Source organism: Triturus cristatus, chromosome 6 (assembly GCF_964204655.1).
Source record: "Triturus cristatus chromosome 6, aTriCri1.1, whole genome shotgun sequence".
Taxonomy (NCBI): Eukaryota; Metazoa; Chordata; class Amphibia; order Caudata; family Salamandridae; genus Triturus; species Triturus cristatus.
Genome location: NC_140589.1, coordinates 1,040,482,895 through 1,040,506,350, shown reverse-complemented (window position 1 = coordinate 1,040,506,350; position 23,456 = coordinate 1,040,482,895).

The window sequence follows — 23,456 nt, the reverse complement described above, 5'->3', positions numbered from 1 at the left end:
ATCTAATTCAGATGAGGTCAGGAGGGGTGACTCCCTTTCGTCTTGGTGCCTGGGAGTTTAGACACGGCGCCTCCAGGAATGCGCTTATCACCCCCAATGCCAGAGGCGACCTTGAGTCTTAGAACAGTAAAAGTAAAACATCCTACCTTCAGCTGCTACCAGTAACTCAAATGAACTGGGGCCTGACAATTGCATGTGATCAACACGTGATCATGGCCTGTGCTCAAGCTTATGATCAGAAGATGGTGTCGGTATGGTTCTCGGCCTACTCTTTTAGCAATAGATATACATGGAGGAAAAACAAGTTTCCTCCCGACAAAAGTATATATGTCAAACAGGAAGTATACGCATAGATGCATCATGCTAAAATAATATAGGTCCGATACTCCTTATACACGGGAAATATACGTTTTATCCCTCAGAATGGCCCTTTTAGCATGATGTAGCTAACTAAAACAGTTCAATCTTCAAATATTCCCTCGTCAATCTACATTAGGTCTTTGAGTTCCTGTTGAACTAACTGAGCTTTAACTGCTGCTGGGGATGGCCCAAACACAGAGGAAGTGAGTTTTGTCGCGCAATAAGAGCAACAGCCAGGTCCACATTGTACACAAACACAACACGTGAATATGATACCAGCTATACATGCCAGCACCATCAAAATCTTCCATCCCCAAGTAGACAGCAAACCCCAGAACCAACCAGAAAGAGACCACGTACCAGTTTCTACATGTATCTCGGAAGCTAAACGAGGGAGCTTCTGTATAGCCAAATGAACGGAGGGGGCGGAGTCAGGAATATAAACACAGCAAGAGCTGCCGATCACACGGCATGCTCCTCATCGATCTGCCAAGATAACGTCTAAAACCATACGATTTTGAAGCGAGACGAGCCTTGTCGCCTGTAGCTCTACTGTTATATTGGTCAGTATTCCTGGAGTAGTATTAATTACTCCTTCGACTACTCTAGACAAACATCGTACTTCTTGGCTAGTGATCATAGGCCCCCAGAAGGGTAGCACTCCCTTCATAATGTCGGTGAAATACTGTAATGGAGGATCGGTCTGATCTATATCAGTGGTATCTATCACTCTTTTATTTCTCCTAATAAGCACGCTACGTTTATCTAGTCGGTGATCCTTATGATAATCAGAAGGGGCAATATAGACTGGAGGGTACAGGAAGGACAGGTAGCAACGTCCATTCCACCCTCATGGAAGCCAAGTATAGGCGCTTTCTCCACAGACAAAATATACATTAGGAGGGGTTAACAAAGGAGGGCTGCTAAAAGTGCGCAACCGATATGTGTAATTACACCGGCTTTTCCCTACTAATATGTACCCTGCTCCTTGAACACAGAACGTAGAGGTGCTATTTAATACGGGCACTGGAATAGCCCTATCTTCAGTAACATTACGGTCCTGAAAGTGGCGAAAATATTGAGTGAAATTGAATTCAACAAAGTCAAAAATTTCATTTTTCAACCAAGTGGTATTTTCGTGCATTATATACATATTCATACAGGCATTCGGATCTAGTGTTCCCTCTCCATTATTCCCATCGGGGTTGAATCCTTGATGAACCTCAATATATGCTAAAATCATATCATAATCTCTCTCTGAAAACCTTTGAGCGTCCACAGTGTAATGCATATACATCATAGAAAGCAATTTGAACCAAGCCTCACAGCTTCCCAGATAAGACAAAGGCAGGAATATAAATAAATCGTGCTTGTGCATAACAGATGGTAAAAGACCACAAACCCAACAATTTGTAGTATTGGTGGTACTGTGTACTTGATGAAGCATTTCAATGAAAGCATTTTTCACATAGGTCTGCCAATGCCTTTCCTTATCAGGGGCCAAAGTATGAAACATATGTTCCGGAGGTGGGGTAGTGGTTCCTAAAACAGTATGCATAGGGTGGCGAAATTATAAATATTTTAATAAATATGATTAATAATATTGCTATAGTAGCTACAAATGCAACCTTAACACGATTGGTCCAACTAGAAAAAACAGGCATATATGTAGGGAAATGGCGTGGTACAAAAGGACGTTCCTCTTCGGGAACAAAACGAGCAAAGGGATACATGCTAACTAAGAGTCCAACAATAAACTAGGGCAATGCAGTCCAACCTGCCAGAGGGTGCTTCCTTCCTGTGACCGTTTAGAGCCTCACAGGCAGGCTCCTATCTTTCATCACAAAGATACCAAAATAAACTTCTCACGTTGGGGTTAGGTTCTCACACAACCCTTGAAGAAAACACAACCTGGGCCCCTTTGAACATGAAATTCAGTCTTTCTTTCGGAACGGAGCAAACAAATGATCAAGGCTCCCAATGCGTTCAGTCCAGTGTCTCGCTCAGTACACCAGAAGGGTATCTAACAGACATCCATAGCACAGGTCTGTACCCTATCACTCAAGTCTCTCCGGGCCCGATTCACAGAACTAACTTAAGACAAAATCCTAAACTTACTACCATTTTGGTATTCACAGAAGGCACTTACTCATTTTGGTATTCACAGAAGGCACTTACTCATTTCGGTATTCACAGAAGTTAGGAGTCCTAACTTTAGGACTCCTAAATGCCTTCTGTGAATACCGAAAGTCTTAAAATTAGGATTTTTCTCCGTTTAGTAGTTGTATAGTTAGGACTCCTAACTTTAGGACTCCTAAATGCCTTCTGTGAATACCGAAAGTCTTAAAATTAGGATTTTTCTCAATTTAGTAGTCCTAAATTTAGGACTCCTAAATGCCTTCTGTGAATACCGAAAGCCTTAAAATTAGGATTTTTCTCAGTTTAGGAGTCCTAAGGTTAGGACTCCTAACTTTACAACTACTAAACTGAGAAAAATCCTAATTTTAAGGCTTTCGGTATTCACAGAAGGCATTTAGGAGTCCTAAACTTAGGACTCCTAACTTCTGTGAATACCGAAATGAGTAAGTGCCTTCAGTGAATACCAAAATGAGTAAGTGCCTTCTGTGAATACCAAAATGGTAGTAAGTTTAGGATTTTGTCTTAAGTTAGTTCTGTGAATCGGGCCCTCCCTATCTCCTACCATGTTCACCTAGTGTACTGTGTTGTTTTCTGGGCCGCAGGTTGTATCGAGTATGGCCAGGCACTTCCTGATCAGGGAACAAAACAGAGGACGACGAATCCGGTGAAACAGGGGCACTGCAAGCCGCTGGGTTAGCTGTAGGAACAACAGAATCTGGGCGATCAATTGCATTGACGACAGCGCCCCTTCCGAGCCCGATGCACCTTCTCCTTGCCCTTCTCCAATTACCTGGGCGTCAGAAAAAGGGATGAATCGAGGAACTCACTCACCTTCCTGAGTCAGAACCCCGTCCTGGATTTGCTGATCATATGGAAGCGGGAGGGGTCGTTTTTTCAGATGTGACACCAGTGTCGCTTGCCATTCACTTTCACCACCGTCCGCGTAGCCAACAAGACTTGCAACGGTTCAGACCAACGAGGATCCAAACTGGATTTTCGCTGATAGTTACATACCAGAACCCACTGTCCTGGTTCCAAATGATGTCCCGGACCCTCCGGCAGGGGCTGCAAAACTGCTGAGACCTGTTGATGAATGGAACGAAGATCTTTAGTCAAAGCATACAAATAGTCTGTCAGCATAGGATACTCTATATCACAAAACTTTCTTGGTCTCGACACGCCCCAAACGTTAGCAGGGCACCCAAAAATGACTTCCTACGGAGACAAACCAGAACGAGAATGTGGGGTAACTCGTATTGACATTAACGCCAGTGGCAGGGCATCTGGCCACTTCAATCCAGTACTTTCCTGAACTTTAGCTAATTTAAGCTTTAATATCCCGTTATACTTCTCGACCAACCCAGCAGACTGGGGGTGTCAAGCCGCATGGAATTTCTGTTTGATCTGTAATCCATTACATATATGTGTGATGAGTTCTGCATTCCGTTGTCACTCCAGATCACACGAGGCACTCCGTAGCGAGGGAAATACTCCTTTACCAACGCCTTTGCTGTAGCCAAGGCAGTGTTTTCTTTTGTCGGGTAGGCTTCCACCCATTTACTGAAAGCGCATACCACGACCAGGACAAACTTAAAATTATTGACGCGCTCCAGCTGGATATAATCCATTTGAGGCATGGGGGTGCAAAATTTCCACTCAGAACAGGCTCCCTGCATCTTGGATTATGTCGTAAGCAAACCATGCAATATTGTACCAAGTGTGCAGCGGTCCTAGAAATATTGGGGTTGTACCATACGGGATCTAATAATGCAAAAAATACCTTTCACCCCAATATGAGCTGAACCATGTGCCATTGTCACCACCGCATTCACTAATGCATTAGGTAATAGCCACCGCTGCTTTTCTGTCAGGTCAATCCAACAACCATCTGCATCTAATCTCCCAATTCGCTCTTTCCAGTGAGCCAGTTCAATAGGAGTAGCTTCTTTCTGTATTTCTAGGACACTCTCCATGGTATTATCAAACATCTCTGTTTCAGTCACCCACCTAGCAGAGCTGGTCACAAACATTGGAGTCAGTTTGGATTTCGCAGTTTCCTTAGCGACTTGATCGGCAAAGGCATTACCCTCCCCCACTACTACTACTGCCTTATGTGCACTGCATTTGACTACAGCCACTATTTCCAGTAACGTCAATGCTGTCAGTAATCGCAGAATCAAGGGGCCATGCTGTATTCATTGACCATGAGAAGCAAGAAAACCTCTCTCTGCCCACAGTCGACCAAAACTATGAGCCACACCAAAGGCGTACTGGCTGTCGGTGTAAATATTTACTCTCAGTCCTTCAATTAACTCACAGGCCCGAAACAACGCCACTAATTCAGCCGCCTGTGCTGACTGATAGGGTACTCGAGAAGCCTCAACTATAGTATGAAGAGTAGTTATCGCATATGCAGCAGTTGTCGTGCCATCTGGTAGCTTAAAACAAGAGCCATCGACGTACAACTCCCCTTGAGGGTCAGATAGAGGAGTGTCAGTCAGGTCTACCCGTCCCTTCGTTTCTTCCTCAGTCCAAAATATACAATCATGAACATCATTGTTCTTTTCATTCGAAGGGAGGGGTAGTGACGTAGCAGGGTTCAGAGGGGCACATCGTTTAATCGTAATATGTGGAGCAAACAGAGTCAATTCGTATCCAGTAAGACGCACACTTGTGAGGTGCTGGGTCTTTGTTTTGTTCAATAATGTATCCACAGCGTGCGGTACCATCACTGTGAGGTCAGTGTTCAGAACGAGCCCTTCCGACTGTCGAATAGCCACCGCAACCGCAGCAGTAGCTCTTAAACAGCTAGAGAGTGCTCTGGCGACGTTGTCCAACACCACCGAGAAATAAGCACAAGGTCTCTGCTTACCACCAAATCCTTGTGTTAACACAGAAAGCGAGCAACCGTCCACCTCGTGTACATAAAGCACAAAAGGTTTTTGGTAGTCAGGAGTACCAAGAACAGGTGCAGAGCAAAGCGCAGATTTCAAAGAGTCAAACGCATCTTGACAAGCATCAGTCCAGGGTAGAGTTTCATGCACATCTTTGGTGGTTAGATACAGAAGAGGCTTAGTAAGAAGGGAATAATTAGGGATCCATTGGCGACAGTAAGAAGTTATGCCGAGAAATGCATGAACATCACGCTGAGTATGAGGTACAGACATATTAAAAAATGGTAGTTACACGTTCAGAGGTTAGTCTCCTTCCCTCCTTCGACAGTAGATGACAGAGATAGGTCACCTCCTGTCTACAATATTGAAATTTAGAAAGGGATACTTTATTGCCGTTAGCAGCCAAATGAGACAATAATAGTACGGTGACATTCTTACAACCTTCCTCGGTATCAGAAGCCACTAACAAATCATCCACATATTGCAAAAGCACATTACCGGGGGGCAAAATCAAATCATCCAACAATGTTTTCAAAGCTTGACTATAAATACTAGGACTCTCTGTATACCCCTGGGGAGCGCAGCAGAACCGGAAGCTGCGACCAGATAATGAGAAGCCGAAAATATGATGGCTATCAGGATGAATCGGAATGCTAAAGAAATCATTCTTTAAATCAGTCACAGAGAAATATTTAGCAGTAGGAGAAATCATAGAGGGAATAGTAGTGATGTCTGAAACCACAGGGTATTGGGGCATCACTATTTTATTAATTTCACGCAAATCAATCACAAAACGATAGGTATCAGCATAATCAGGATCGCTTCCAACAGGGGCTATCTTTAAGATAGGTAAAATGGGGCTGTTACACACATTAGCAGCGATCTCTTCTACCACACCCCTTTTTACCAAATCTTGTATGATGGAGAGCAAAGCCTTCTCACCTGCCGGAGAAATTTTGTACTGAGGTATATGAGGTAACCGAGCATTTTGCTTCAAAGTAATATAAACGGGCGGAACTTTAATAATCCTACATCTGTGTCACCAGTGGCCCACAATGTTGCTGGAATAGCAGCAAACTCAGGAGGGAAAGGTTCATTTTTAGTGAAACACTGTAAAGTATGCTTTCCAAGTGAATTAATAGTCAAGTAAACACCATCAGGTGAACAATGAATCTTAGCATGTAATTTCTTCAAGAAATCCAAGCCCAACAAATTTTCGCCACAATGGGAAGTCAAAAGAAACGGGGAGTCTATCGTAACAGGCCCAATTTTAAAAGGAATAGGTTTGGAGATGGGGCTCACCACCGAAATTCCCGAGAATCCTACCGAAACATTATTGTGCCTAGACAGAGCAGCCCTGGGACCAGGGAATGAGAAATAGAACTATTCATTGCACCCGTATCAACTAAAAACTTTTCAGATGTCCCCATCAAACGCGCCTCTACATAAGCTCCGTGCTGATCAACGGGTACTGACACCTGGCCCCCGCTCTGTCCATGGCTATCCTATGTAAAAGCATACCCTTCGGTCGCGTCCATTTCACACTCCTCATCATAATACTGCCTACCTTTTGGATTATCAAAATAATTATTTTCTTGTCCAACTTGCGTCACCTCTTCTCGTCGCATATCACTGTGATCCACGCTTCCCAGTCCTCTTCCTCTACTTCTCATAGCCCCGTTCTGGGCCAGCACAACGGACACTGAAATCGCCAATGCCCTTCCTCCTTAAAATTAGCACACTGGTTTATTCCCAAAACAACAGCCTGCACTCTGTCTCGTCCAGTTCCCGCCCCCCTCGGGACAAACCCTCTACCGCCTCTCTCTCTGCCTCGTTCTTGCACAACTTGTTGCAACAACACTCGTGTTTTAAGATCCTTCGCTTTCTTTTCCGTCTTATCCTTGCTCTCATTTTCTCTATGTTCGTAATATTGGGCCATACTCAATATTACAGAGGGCGTGGAAGTGGTCCAGGTACTTTCAGCGGCTTGTAACCTTGCAGAAACTTCTGGTAACAAATTGGTCACAAAACGATTAACAAATAATCGTATACCGCCTTCCAACGATAAATCCTGTCCACTAAAATCAATAAATACGCCCTCAAATCTAGTGAAAAATTCATCTTTCTTCTGTTTACATGCGGTCAATTTATCCCAATCCACCTTACGAGGCGGGATAAAGGAATGCATGTAAGTGATAATACGGCCAGGTAATGCTAATAATTCAGGTTTCGGCTTATCCCCAGGCTTACGATCTTATGTTCCGCCGAATTCTTGAGCATGGACCTGATCATGCACCCGACGCCATACGTCAACGGGAACTAACAATGCAAAAAATAGCTCTATGTCAGCTAAGGTCATGACGGCCGAAGAGGCTGCCTCTGTGAGTTTTTTATAATAAGCCGTGGGATTCTTACGGGGGTTGGGTAATTGTGATTTTAGCGAGAGGACTTCACTCCTCTTCCAGGGGGTGTAAACCCATTGCTTCTGCACTCGTGCCTCAACATGAGGTCTAGTCACCATGCCATGGTCATCCTTTAGTTCCGGTATTTCAGGATGAAAGATAGGGTGGACTTCTCGCGTAGGATGCTGAGAGTCCCACGAGGAACACTTATGATAAATCTCCACATTTCTATACACTTCCTCCGGGCTAAGTTCAGACTTATGAGCCCTGTCCTGGATGTCATACATCACTTGGGGGGCCACCCCTGCTGGAAAACACGGTTCCCAAAGAGAAATGATACGTGCAGCCATGTGTTTCAAGGCATGTTGCTGCATAACAGGCTCATAGTCTCGAAGCGTATTCCATATGTCAGTTATAGTATAAATAGGCTGTCGCATCCACTAGGATGACTGATCCGCAACCATCTGTTTCTCAGTCAGTCCTACAGCCGAACGGGTAAACAACTTCCGTGCTATAGCTTTCTGCGTAATCGTCTGATTTCCATTCATCCTACATACTTTCTCCTCCCTTATACGTCTACGCTTTGCTTCCTTCTGCCACAAGTTTAGGGAGTCAAACATTGACTGTCGACTACGTTTAGAAAACAATCGATCCTGCAGAAAATGTATCTTTTTCTCATCAAAAGACCCGGTTAAGGGCCATTGTAATTCCACATTATCCTTAGTATATTTATGCCATAGTGTATTAAACAAGAGAGGTGTAATACCATGCTTTACATACATATCATAACTTGGGCTGCCCTCAGGTGGGGCAGGTTGACTTTCAGCCAAAACGCGTATCATTAGGGCGGCAACAACATCTAAAACAATTCAATTTGCTGAAACACGGCATGGTTATTGTCGTCACACTTTTCTCACTCAGTCATGCAAATAAACTTCCAAACATGGCCATGTTCAAGCATTCATAAAACATACTGCCTCATGCTCATTCAAACATACACAAGACAATAATATATATATATATATATTCACTGAAAAAACCATAGGTTTCACACATGTTATAGTTAGCTGGACATTTTACTCGTAAAAAACCATTGAAATTGCCCCGTTATAGTTAGTTCAGCTAACTATAACTCGCGCGCCCGCAATGCACTGCTGATGACGTCACATATTACATCACTCATGACATGGTCAGTGACATCACTCATGACATCACTGATGACATCTCAAATGACATCACTGATGACCTCACTGATGACATCATCCAGTGAATGTGTGTTTTTCTGAAAATTAAATATGTTTTATATATGTATATCTCAAGGTCGATGGAAGAATAAATGGGTATATTACTGTCTAAATGGATGATTTCTTTTTGAAAAATTGATTGTGTAACTGACTGATTAAGTGTATCATAGTGAATACATGGCTTAGTGAGTAATGTTTAAATATGTAAATATCTGTATCAGTCTCTCACTTTGTGTATGAGTGGCTGCATGGGTTGGTGAGTAGCTACATAGGTGTCTATATAGGATATTAGTTGGTTTTTTGAGTATCAGTATGAGTGTCTGCATGGTTTGGTGGAGGGTATTACGTAGTGCATAGGTGCATGAATGACTGACTCACTGTTTGTATGTGTTTAACACAGCATGTGTGCAGGACTGTATGGGTGGATGAGTGTGTGTATGGGTGTGTTAGTGAGTGAATGACTGTCTCAATAGTGTCTTTATGAGTAACTACATATGTTTTAAACTAGTATATGTGACTATTGGTGTATATAAGTGAGTATATGTGAGAGTGAGAGATTGAAAGAGTTCCTGTATGAATAAGTATGTGTTTCTATAAGTGATTGTTTAAAAGACTAAGTATGTGTACGTTTCTGTAGAAGTAAGTGTGGTGGTGTGTGTATAACTGTATATGCAAGTAAATGGATGTTTGATTCTTTATTAGCATGAGTGACTATGTGTGTAAGTAACTCTATGGATGAGTGGCATTGTGTGACAGGATGTATAGGTGTATGAGTACATATGATGAGTGAGTACATGTATGAGTGACTGTATTGAACAGTTGGTGAATGAATGGATGTGTATGTGGATCTTAGAATTACTGAAGAGGTTGTTGTTACTGGTATTGGTATGTCAATTCGTTTGTAAATTTTAGTCTCTATTTTTGTATGTGTGTATCAAAAGTTATATTAGGGTGAGAGGAGGTCTGCCACTCTATCACAAGGATGATGTCATCAGTGAGGTCATCAGTGATGTCATTTGAGATGTCATCAGTGATGTCATGAGTGATGTCACTGACCATGTCATGAGTGATGTAATATGTGACGTCATCAGCAGTGCATTGCGGGCGCGCGAGTTATAGTTAGCTGAACTAACTATAACGGGGCAATTTCAATGGTTTTTTACGAGTAAAATGTCCAGCTAACTATAACATGTGTGAAACCTATGGTTTTTTCAGTGAATTTCTAAGGTTTTTTAAATGCTAATTCCTAACTATAACGTGTGTGAAACCCATGGTTTTTTCAGTGAATTTGCAAGGTTTTTTAAATGCTAATTCCTAACTATAACGTGTGTGAAACCCATGGTTTTTTCAGTGAATTTGCAAGGTTTTTTAAATGCTAATTTTTTTTTTTTCTTCTATTTTTTCTAACATATTTTTATTTTAATTTTCTTACCTTTTATAAAGACTATGATTAAATTTTTAAAATTCTTTAATATGTTTTTTTTTATATATTTTTTAAAATAAACATGTAAAATTTATTTGCAGTACTTTTTTTCTATTTTTTTAAAAAAAATTTTAGTACGCGTACCGTAAGCTCACGGTAAGCGTACGGTTTACGCAACGTCCGTAATTTTCCTACGCTGCTTGCGTATAGTTACGCAATTTGCGTAGCCGCGCGTACTCCGCGTGGGATGCGTACGCGTGTACGCTACACGCGCACGTTACGCGGAAGTGCCGGGAGTGACTGTTATGCGCATGCGCGCAAGCGCGTGTCTTTTTTACGCGCATGCGCACTTTTGCCGTAAGCGTACCGTAAGCGTACCGTAAGCGTACGGTAGGTCATGTGATCATGAAACACAACTTTTGATTGGTTGAAACTACTTTCAGTTCTAGAACTCTCCTACACCACACCCATTCCCCTCATTTCTGCTTGTGATCCCTTGGGAGAAGGAGCTGGTTTGTCTTTGGGATACGATGGCAGAACAGCAGAGCTCTTCTGAGAGTGAGGCTAGCACTAGCAGCACTGTCTTGAGGCAGAGATCGAGGAAACAAAAGCCCTCTTATGTATGGGATTATTTTACTTTTCCTGAAGGCCAGCAAAAGGTAAATGCACCCTTAGTGACTTGTAAGCTGTGTAAGCGTGTACTTTCTAGAGGTAATCCTAACAGGAAGTATTCCTTTGGGAATCACACCATGAAGAGACACCTCCAGGATGTACACAGAAGGACACATGGTCATCTTTTTGGAGGTAACTCTTCAGAAAGACAAGCCAGTACATCCACAGCAGCTCAGCCTGGACCATCATCTGCAGGGCTGACTCCTTCTTCTGCAGGTCAGGTGAGCCCTTCATCTGTGGGGGGAGAATCTCCTTTTGCTGGCCCTCTGGAAATCAACCCTCGATTTCGGAAGGTTGATATTCGATGCACATTTTGTCAAGATCTAATTTGCTATAGGGAGACCAGTGTTTCCCTAGTGAACAACAAAATAGATCAGCACATTTGTCGCTTTGAATAATTTTCCCATGCTTCCTTTCCTCTGTCCCTGCATGAACACAACGGTTCTTTTAAGAGCCAACCTTATCTTTCATCTTATTTTTACATATGTTTTTAAAAACTTTTTTTTTTTTTTTTACCGTACACGTACGGTGCGCGTACCTTTTTTTTATTTTTTAAAAAAAACACTAAAAATCAATTATCACATTACAAGGTCCTTGAGAGACTACAATTATTATTATTGACTTACCATACTCACTCAAAAAAATATTTATTCATTTGTTTTTAAAAAAAATAGTTTTAAAAATGGTTCTAGTTTTCGAAAATTTTCTATATCAATCTGAAAAAAAAGAAAAAAGTATTAATATTTTAAAAACAATTTATAATACAGTACACATATTTACATTTTTTTCCAAAAAATATTTTACAGACTGAAACCTGAAAACCCCACTCGCTTGTAAATACTGTGCATGATTATACATGGCAAGCACATGGGTGTGTGCTAAGAGTCTGCTTCTTCCCCCAAAAATTCGCTCCCCCTTTCCATCTAATGCAACTGTGAAATCACCAGACCAATACGCAATAAATCTCTGCCTATAATTCCTCTCTGCACACAGAGTCATGTTTTCACATTAGTCCCAAAACGAAATTTCTTTGCCAATTTGAAAGCACACTTACTGCTCTTTTTTTTTCGGGGCAAGTGAAAATCACTTTTACAGACTGACACATTATGAAACCACTTTTTTTGATTTTCTTAAATGCACATGTCCAAACTTCTTTTTCAGACCACCTCCATGTGTAACCTGGGTGGCTGCCTACACTCTAGCAAGGGCAACCAGCCTTAGTGATGCTGAATGTATTTGCATTACAGACTGAAACCTGAAAACCCCACTTGCTTGTAAATACTGTGCATGATTATACATGGCAAGCACATGGGTGTGTGCTAAGAGTCTGCTTCTTCCCCCAAAAATTCGCTCCCCCTTTCCATCTAATGCAACTGTGAAATCACCAGAGCAATACGCAATAAATCTCTGCCTATAATTCCTCTCTGCACACAGAGTCATGTTTTCACATTAGTCCCAAAACGAAATTTCTTTGCCAATTTGAAAGCACACTTACTGCTCTTTTTTTTCGGGGCAAGTGAAAATCACTTTTACAGACTGACACATTATGAAACCACTTTTTTTTGATTTATTTAAATGCACATGTCCAAACTGCTTTTTCAGACCACCACCATGTGTATTCTCGGTGACTGCCTACACTCCAGCAAGGGCAACCAGCCTTAGTGATGCTGAATGTATTTGCATTACAGACTGAAACCTGAAAACCCCACTCGCTTGTAAATACTGTGCATGATTATACATGGCAAGCACATGGGTGTGTGCTAAGAGTCTGCTTCTTCCCCCAAAAATTCGCTCCCCCTTTCCATCTAATGCAACTGTGAAATCACCAGAGCAATACGCAATAAATCTCTGCCTATAATTCCTCTCTGCACACAGAGTCATGTTTTCACATTAGTCCCAAAACAAAATTTCTTTGCCAATTTGAAAGCACACTTACTGCTCTTTTTTTTTCGGGGCAAGTGAAAATCACTTTTACAGACTGACACATTATGAATCCACTTTTTTGATTTTTTTAAATGCACATGTCCAAACTGCTTTTTCAGACCACCTCCATGTGTAACCTGGGTGGCTGCCTATATTCCAGCAAGGGCAACCAGCCTTAGTGATGCTGAATGTATTTGCATTACAGACTGAAACCTGAAAACCCCACTCGCTTGTAAATACTGTGCATGATTATACATGGCAAGCACATGGGTGTGTGCTAAGAGTCTGCTTCTTCCCCCAAAAATTCGCTCCCCCTTTCCATCTAATGCAACTGTGAAATCACCAGAGCAATACGCAATAAATCTCTGCCTATAATTCCTCTCTGCACACAGAGTCATGTTTTCACATTAGTCCCAAAACGAAATTTATTTGCCAATTTGAAAGCACACTTACTGCTCTTTTTTTTTCGGGGCAAGAGAAAATCACTTTTACAGACTGACACATTATGAAACCACTTTTTTTGATTTATTTAAATGCACATGTCCAAACTGCTTTTTCAGACCACCACCATGTGTATTCTCGGTGACTGCCTACACTCCAGCAAGGGCAACCAGCCTTAGTGATGCTGAATGTATTTGCATTACTGAGTCCAACCTCAAACCCTTAAACTATTCTTTTTTTTTCCAGTACACCTTAATTTATTGTGAAAACATACTCCATATTATTTTACATGTTCCTCACATTTAAATTTCTCCCAAAACAGAAAATGATAAACGCAACTACAACAAAAACAATTTCCATTTCTATTATTCATTTCTTAAGTTACCACATACATCCCCTCTCAAACTGTAAACTCACCTTTAAAATTAGTTAGTTGGGAAAGAAATGTGACACTCAAACAGCAGATTATCAGAGCCAGGATCTCTGTTGTGTTCACCTCTCTCCTCTCAGCAGAACCAGATAATGGCAAACTTTCCCTCTATTTTTCCACACATATACATGTAAGTTTCAAATCTCAGTGCTTCCCCCTTTTTTTCAAATGTAATCACACATTTCTATTGGTTGAAAACCAACCCTTTTCCAAAAGTACCCTTCCCCCAACTTGACTTCTGCCTAGTACCCTTCCCCCAACTTGACTTCTGCCTGCTACCATAGCAACAGCTCATGGAACACTGCTGTGTTGAGTTAGGTCAGAAGTTCGCCAAACAATGTTTCAATTCCACAGAGCAAGAGTGCTTGACTTTTCAAACCTAACAGCAAATCCATAGTACTGTTCTTTGGTAACACATTTTTCTGTACCAATACAAAACATGCTTCTATTAATTTACACATACAGCCTAGTTTTTATTCTAGAATGGTATGAAACAGCCAATCAGTTCTTTTTTTTTTTTTTTAAATATGTATGCCTCCATTTCCAAACTGTCTTTCTTTTCATATTGCCATTCTACTGAAAGAAACCTCCTGAGTGCATCCAGTTCTCCTTTGAAGATGTTCACAGTGTGGATTGTAGGGCACAGCTATGTCTTCTGGAGTGATAAGTTTGCAGAGAAAACAGATATGGTGAGAGACCTTGCTTTGCCAAATGTAGACATTAAATGGATTGGTCAGAGAGGGTTAAAGTGGCACCAATTGATGCCATTGGTGAAATCCTTCATACAAATCCAACACCCTGACCTCATAATAGTGCACTGTGGTGGCAATGACCTAGGCACTTTGACTGGGGTAGGTCTGGAAATGCTTATGAAGGACACCTTTGCACAACTGTTTTCACTTTTCCCTAAAACTGCCTTTGTGTTTTCCAACATATGCCAAAGGCAAAAATGGAACTGGTCCAATCATTTCTGTCCACAGATTGACAAAGCAAGAAAGCACGTCAACAAATCTGTTTCTGCTTTCCTCCGTGACTATGGTATGGGTGCCATTTACCACAACAACTTGCGTTACGACATGCAAGACATTTATAGAGGAGATGGTGTGCACTTCACTGATGAAGGGAACAGAGTCTTCCTCTTGAACCTTAGACTCTGCATCGGTACTTACTTGTAGGTACCACTTAAAAATCACTTCATAAACACAACAGCTCTTTTTAGAGCCCCCTAATATCTAAACACTTAAATCTGCATTTCATTTCATTTTTGTATTTTTTTTTTACCGTACGCTTACCGTAAGCTTACCGTACGCGTACCCTGTGATTGTTTTAAAAATCAATAAATGTTTTTTTTGTACTTTTCTGTCCTTCTTTGACCCCCTCACAAATGTAAGGGGGTCTGTAACTCTCCTCATTGCCCCCTTTTCTTGTTTTCACTCTTTTTTTTCAGAGTGAAATACACAAAATGGCGGCCGCCGCTTCCTGGTTTCGGCCGATTCGAATGTTTACTAAGATCTAAGAGCCAATCAGAATCGCGCTCGCGCACGCCACCGTACGCTTACGGTAAGCGTACGGTAAGCGTACCGTAAGCGGGCTCAGATATATATATTGATTTAAAGGCTATTTTCTCAGAATCTACTGAACAGATTTACACCAAACCTACAAAAGGCACTTCCTTGACCTAGGGACTACCTCTCTGCCAAATTTCGAGTAATTCTGTTCAGCCGTTCGGGCTGTAGCTCGTTCTAAAGGTCCTATGGAAAAATGCATGGGAAAAACGCGTTTTGGGACCCCCCTTTTATCTCAGCCCCCGCTTGACGGATCCCCCCGAGACTTTCAGGGTAGGAGCGGAGCGTAGCGCCCCACCTATTTTGAGAAATTCGCGAGGATTCATCGACCGGCGCCAAAGTTATTCAAAATAGAATGTTGCGGATTTCCTATGGAAAAGGGGTCCTAACTATAACTACCTACTGGCGACCGCCAGTAGGTAATATATATATATATATATATATATATAAAGAAAGGAGTTGCCCCCAGGCGAAGCGCACTCTTTCAACAAACTTTATTCCACAGAGAGCAGCTTCAGGTTAGATGCACACACAGCAAACAAATGCCTGACGCGTTTTGGAAGGAGACTTCCTTTCTCAAAGGCTGCATGCATCAAAAGTCTGTGCATAAAAGTCCACCATTTTATAGCATCATGTGACTCTCATTATCCTCAGGTGAGTTCAAAGCAAGTGCAAAGCATCCTGGGAGTGGTAGTTTAAAACATAAAACCCATGTGGGCTGCCAGTCTTTCACATTCATATATATATATATGTATATACATACAAAAATATTCAAAAAATGACGTCTTTTCAAACAAAGAACAAAGCCCGTCAACTCCTGTTCATGGAGAATCAATCGAATTCAGATTCCAAGACCGACAGATACCAAAAAATCAAGCAGTCCAAAGACTATCAAGAGACCGTCAGACAGGTATAACCACACACCGACCTACAGACCATCCTGCAGCCTTCCTGGTTCACTCTTGGGACTATTCTGACTAAGCCTGCTTCATTAGCACGGCTTCAGATGTGTTCCCAAGGCTACCCAGGTACAGCCACAGGCTTTTCCGAGAGCAGTCCGGCCGGGTGCGCACCACACGTGCCACACCGGGCGTTCAATCGGCATCTCTATTATTCACAAAAGGTCCGTGAAGCATCTGTACGTGCAGCTACCACACAATGCTGCCCCGTCAGACCCCCAATATTCTCCGTGGTTCACTGACCACCAAATACTTACACAGTTAACTGCTTCAAAAGCACTGCTCAACAGTGCATGCCAAAAACCTTAAAACAATTCCACTCACCTGGTGCACACAGGTACAATCACATGTTCTCCAGTGCCAACTCCTGAAGACCAACACGGTCAGCTCCTGGGTTACGCCCATAGGATTCCGGTGAAGGGTCACTAGCAGCAGGGGATACCCTGATCGTGAGAGCGGAGTAAGTTCATGCCAAAAATGGCTAAATTGCAAAGGATCCTTTTTCCGTCCACCCGCTCGACCAGAATTACCCCTTGTCCTTACCACTCATTTACGGGCAGGACGACCCAGTCACGGAGTCCCGGCGGAGTCGCCAACTGATGTACCATAAAAATAAACTAAAGGACTATACCTATCAATAGTCTCAATACCATTACCAAATAATCAGTCAGTTTGCAGTGAAGAAGGTTCAATCGTTTATTAAACAAAATACTCTATAGAGGCTCACAGCTGTTAATAGTCAAAAGAGAGTTCTTAAAAGACTGCCATGACTTCCGTCTAGAACGCAACGAGCTCCCTTGTACCTACATTTGGGGATTACCAATATAACATCCTATGCCAAACCTTCCTCCTTATTGTCTTAGAAAGGAATATGGGGTACTCTGGCGATTAGCCATTTTAAGGATACTCAGCAATGTCCTGGGTTATGCTGACAGCAGCACCTTGGGATGGTTGAGGCATGTCAGGGTATGCTAGAGTACATTAGTCTCTAGTTCTCAGTAGGATTAAATCTGACAGCGCTTCCAAGGAGAAGGTAGCGTAGAAGCTCCGGTTAGAAGAGAATAAGCTCCTTAAATGCAAACACAACAATTGGACCACCACTATTCTGTCGTGTAAATGCACATTGAAATTTGAGTCTTTTCTTTTAAATGATGTTACCCCAGTTTTGGCTAAAATGTTGTACCTTAAGTTCAGGATTGGCATTTTGCCACGAAACATTTTTACCTGTACGTGGGGTAACTCATCTCACCAAACACACCACTGTCCAAACTGTGTTAACCTTGTGGAAGACAATATATAGTTTCTGTGTTTTTTGTCCATTATACACAATTGCAAGGCATAAATGGATGTTGTTCCTTCTAAGAGTCACAGGCATTCAAAATTTGACACCAGCCTTGAAGACTCTTACACTAACCGGAGGTGGCGTATCCCACTGCCTTTTTTCTGCATGGCTTAGCTGTCTTTGGACTGGCAGTTTGTAATAGGCAATGGAAAAAGTGACTGTCGAGTGTATGAAAGAGAACATTTTGCCATTGCTCCACTGTTCAGACTTATTTTCTGTGGCTTATACTGTTCTTCACCTCAACTGTTAAAGAGGCAACACTTTGTCTTTAAACTCAACCGAATGGTTTCACCTGAGCTCCAGAATGATTTGGAGGGGTGAGACAGTGCAGGTCCACTTCATTGCTATAGATGCAAATGCTGAATACATGGCAGTGTACTACTTAAGTAAGTGAATGCATGTTCCACCCCTACACCTACCTAAGCAAAACCTTCTTCTTCTCTGTGTTGGAGGGTCAAAGCCAAATGTGTGTTTGGGGAACTGAATCCACCATTGATGGTAGCAAGTCCAGGTAAGGGGAGTCAGGAAGGGTGTGCGCAGTGCTTCTTAAGTGCCTGGTGCCTAAATTGACCTGATGATTTAAAGAGGAAGAAACTGAAAAACATTTTATAACATTTTGTCTCATGGTTTTGGGTGGACTTGAAGTACTGGGTATTTTAGACCCAGCGGTGCAGGGGCACACACCCTATGACTTCTGGGTTTCACCCTGTTCCGGACCTACAGAAACACAGAGTCTTCTGGGTGAAGTCAAAGATTCGTTTATTGGCTGCAGACCAATGACAGGTATCCTAGAAGTACAACAGCGTGTATGTTCTCAGGAGACTGCTGAAAATCATAGGAACGGACTTCTCCTTAAGTACAAAATATCATGCTCCAGGCACACATTCCTTGGTTTGCGATATGGTCATATAAAGGCATACATTACAAACGAAAAAGCAGAGTCATGATGACCATCCCACATTCCAATTCGGCCAGCCCACAATGATTTACACAGTAAGGTTCAGATCCCATGTTTGAAGTAAATAGACCCCCCAATAAACATGAGCATCTCCTGTTTTGGGAAACAAGTCATAAAGCAAGAACAAGCAGGTGTGGAAGAGATTAGCCGGGGGATTGTGTAGAATGAAAGGATTTTATGACGGGTCAAACCCTGATGCTAATCACAGGTGGACGGAGGAAGGGGAGCTCGTGAGACCGGTTTGACCCGGGGCAGCAGAGCCAGCTGCCCAGGTCACAGAGAAGTCAGAGGGAAAGCCCATGTACTGTGAGGCCCGTATTAACTCCATCATAGCCTATGTGAGGGCAATGACAAGATGGCCACTGCTTCCAAAATGGAACCCGCGTAGTTGAGCAGAATAACGTGTACACAGTGCATTCATAGCTAGAACGATATATAAAGCACTCGTACATGCCGCATTTACCATTTGCGGTTCGCTAATACCAACATAGACAGGGGTAGGGCCCTGTCCCCTACGCGGTCCCGAATATTAAAGTACGACAGACCCTCCTTTTGCCCTTACATAGGCAATCACTATACTCATCTTAATCCGAGTCTAGGTCAATGTTCACGAAGTCATGGAGATGTTGCTGTAGCATCATCCTGTTACTTAGCTCGTCCCTCGATACAGGTTTCCTTACACATAAGGTAGCACAGAGACCACATATCGCAGGAGCACACTGTATGCAGAGACAGAACAGGAAAAGAATGGCTAAGATCATTCCAATGACCATCAGAACTTTCCAACCCCAGGCAGATATCAATTCCCAGAACCACCCCATCAGTGACCAATCTCCCTTATCCACGTGTATGGCTTCAGATATTTTATGGAGTTTGGAGATGGCTTGATACACTGTTGGAGCATTATCTGGTATGAAAATGCAGCAACTGGATTGGATGACCTTGCATACCCCACCGCGGTCTGCAAGAATAACGTCTAGAACCATGCGGTTCTGCAGAGTCATAAGGCGATCCGCTTGGAGCTCAGCTGTCAGATTACTAAGGGCACCAGCCGTTACATTGACAGTGGATTCAACCACACGAGTCAGCTGTCTCAGGTTCCTACTATTGACCATAGGTCCCCAAAACGGCAGGAAACCCAAGAAGAAGTCTCCTGCTTCCTGACCGGCAGTGTCCTCCTTACTAATCACACCTCTCACAACTCTGGTCTTGTGATAGTCAGAGGCAGCAGTAAATGTCGGCGGTAGCAAGTTCGCAATATAACATGTGCCCGAGAAATCAGGGGGCAGCCATGTATATGCTCGGTCATTGCAGATGAAATATGTGCCCTTAGCAGCCAAAAACGCAGGGGAAAACTGTGACGGGAAAGTGTACGTTTCAGTACAGTCACTTCTTCCCAGTTGAGCCCTAGGATTCTGACCATTACCCTGTAAGCAGAACCGACCCATGTGGGGTACGACCCAGATTGGAGATGAGATTTGTCGCTGTCTTTCACCCAGACTAATACTATACCCCGTCGCGTTCCATCCTACATAAGGTCTCAACTCTTCTTTGGGAATAGAGGAGTATGCATTAATATCCCTACTCATATCGGCAACTCCTTTCATCAAAGCCTTATTATTGGTGATGGGTCTGATGGAACGCGGTTGGCGAGGGGAGTATTTATCTAGAGCATAGAGAAACATGGTTTGGAATGCCCATGACGATCCATTGTAACTGTACGGTAGCACCAGGTAGGGAATACCCTTGTTAATGGTATGGGGCATTAACCCACACACCCAGCAATTGGTCGTATTCATTACCAGTTGGTGCTGGTGCAAGAGTTGGATAAACGAGTTATTTACGAACTCTGATCGTCTGGTCTGTTCGTGCTCAGGCAAAGGGTGAAAAGAGTGAGAGGAGGCAGTAGAAGGAGATATAGGCTGTTGAGTGGGTGCAATGGGCTTTTGAGCGGAGAAAAACACAAATCCTACAATAAACATTATGATACTACACAGTGTAAAAAAGGACAAAAAGACAAAACATTTACTTTTTACAATTCTACACATTCTTGCGTTAAAGGTCATTTCCTCAATCGGTCTCTCCATCTTAAAAAACTCCATCCTCTACTCGGGCCGCTCGCGGCGGATGAGTTTCTTCTGCTAAGGAGTACGCCTGTCAGTCCAGGGAAACGCCCTAGACTAACCAGAACCGTCGACCTAGCGTCTTCGGCCTGTACCCCAAAGTCTTGGCACCGCGACCCTGCGGCAGAACCCGGATGGTGGTTCAAAAAACAAAAATCAAGAAAGTCCTTCAGATGGGAGAGCAAAAATGTCAAAAGGGAAATAATGAGGAAATCTTTATTTGTCCATGGGCCTAGGTCTCAAATTATAGCGGAGACGGCCAGGTGTTGTTTGGTCTTGAAACAAAAGTTCAGGCTCAGTGGTGTCCAGTCGACTCGATGGTGGCACAGCTTCCTGCAGAATATTGTCACTCTCTTGGTCTGAAACTGTGTCTCTTAAGCGTGCGTCACTGAATGGTACAAAGCGAGGTACAATGTTTGTCTCTGAGTCGGCGATACCCTCCTTGACCCACTGGTCATATGGCAGAGGCAAGGGGACTACTTTGCAGTGGGTACCATGAATCCAGTGCTTCTTCCCTTTCACTCGCACTGCTGATCTTGTCGAAAGAAGAACAAGATGAGGGCCGATCCAGCGAGGCTCGTCGTTGTTCTTGCGCTGGAAATTCCGGACCAGGACCCACGAGCCAGGGTTGATAGGGTGTCCAGGAGGTTCAGAGGCTTGGGGAAGAGTATCATGTACCTGTTGGTGCAAAACACGCAGTTTAACAGTCAAATCATACAGGTAATCGAGCAGTACTGGATGCTCAATCTCACTGAACTTCGTAGGTCTCGGTACACCCCATACGTTGGCGGGACGGCCAAAAACGACCTCGTAAGGACTAAGTCCCACTCGTGAGTGTATGGTCATTCTAGTAGACAGGAGTGCTAAAGGCAGAGCGTCAGGCCATTTAAGACCGGTGCTCGCCTGGATTTTGGCCAGCTTGAGTTTTAAGGCTCCATTGTAGCGTTCTACTAATCCAGCTGATTGGGGGTGATTTGCAGCGTGGAACTTCTGCTTTATCCCTAGCCCTTCACATACATTCTTCATCACTTTACCCACAAACTCACTTCCGTTATCACACCACACCATTCTTGGCATCCCAAACCTAGGAAAAAACTCTTTCACAAGGGCTTTGGCTGTGGATAGGGCAGTGTTATCTTTCAGAGGATAAGCCTCAATCCATTTTGAGAAAGCACAAACAACCACCAGTACATATTTCAGGTTGTTGCATCTTTCCATGTGAATAAAGTCCAGCTGCAAAACTTCAAATGGACATGATGGGGGTGCAAAGTGACCAGCCGGAGTTGGGGTTCCCCTACCAGGGTTGTACTTCAAGCATACTATGCAATTCTTGACCACATTCTCTGCACACTTGGGAATCCCAGCATTCTGCCATACTGGAGCCAACAACTTGCATATACCTTTCGTACTGATATGTGCCATTCCATGTGCCATAGTAACCACTGGAAGCACATATGCATCAGGCAACAACCATCGCCTATGTTCTGTCAGATCAATCCAACAACCATTCTCATCCAACTTACCCATACTTTCTCTCCACTTGCTTAACTCTTCCTCTGTGGCTTCAGCTTGAAGCGACTTCACACTCTCTATTGTGTTCTCACACAATCCAACATCATTAACCCATCTTGCGGGACCTGCAACATACATTCTAGTCTTCACATTCTGTGCCGTTTCTCTCGCGGTCTCATCAGCAAACGCATTCCCACGTCCAACATCATCTGTGACTTTCCTGTGCGCACTGCATTTCATGATCGCAACTTGCAACGGTAGGGTCAGTGACTCAAGGAGATCATTCACCAACTTGCCATTCTGAATTTTAGCTCCATGCGACGTCAGGAACCCACGCTCCTTCCACAAACGCCCAAAATTATGAGCCACGCCAAAGGCGTACTGGCTATCTGTGTATATGTTCACTCTCATTCCTTCAGACAACACACATGCTCTCGTGAGGGCGAATAATTCTGCTGCTTGGGCCGAATTATGTGGCACTCGTGCAGTTTCCACGACCGTGTGTAGAGTCGTGATAGCATATGCAGCAGTCGTGTCACCATTAGGGAGCTTGAAACAAGACCCATCTACCCATAAAGTGCCATCACACTCAGTCAGGGGAGTATCTTTGAGATCTACTCTCCCTTTCGTCTCTTCTTCTGTTCTGAACAGACAGTCATGTTGCTCAATCTCATCTGAGTCTGCTGGAATTGGCAACAATGTAGCTGGATTCAGCGTATTACATCTTTTTATGTGTATGTGATTAGCTAACAGTGTAAGTTCGTAGCCCGATAATCGTGCACTAGTCAAGTGTTGTGTCTTAGTTCTATTTAATAATGTATCTACAGCGTGTGGAACCATGACAATCAATGTGTTGTCCATTACCAAACCAGCCGATTGTCGGATAGACATCGCCGCAGCAGCTGTCGCTCTCAGACAGCTTGGCAATGCCCTCGCTACAGGGTCCAAGGTGGATGAAAAATATGCGCATGGGCGCGGTCTGTCGCCAAAAGGCTGTGTTAACACTGACAACGCACATCCATCTTTCTCGTGAACATACAATGTAAAAGGCTTACTGTAGTCAGGAGTA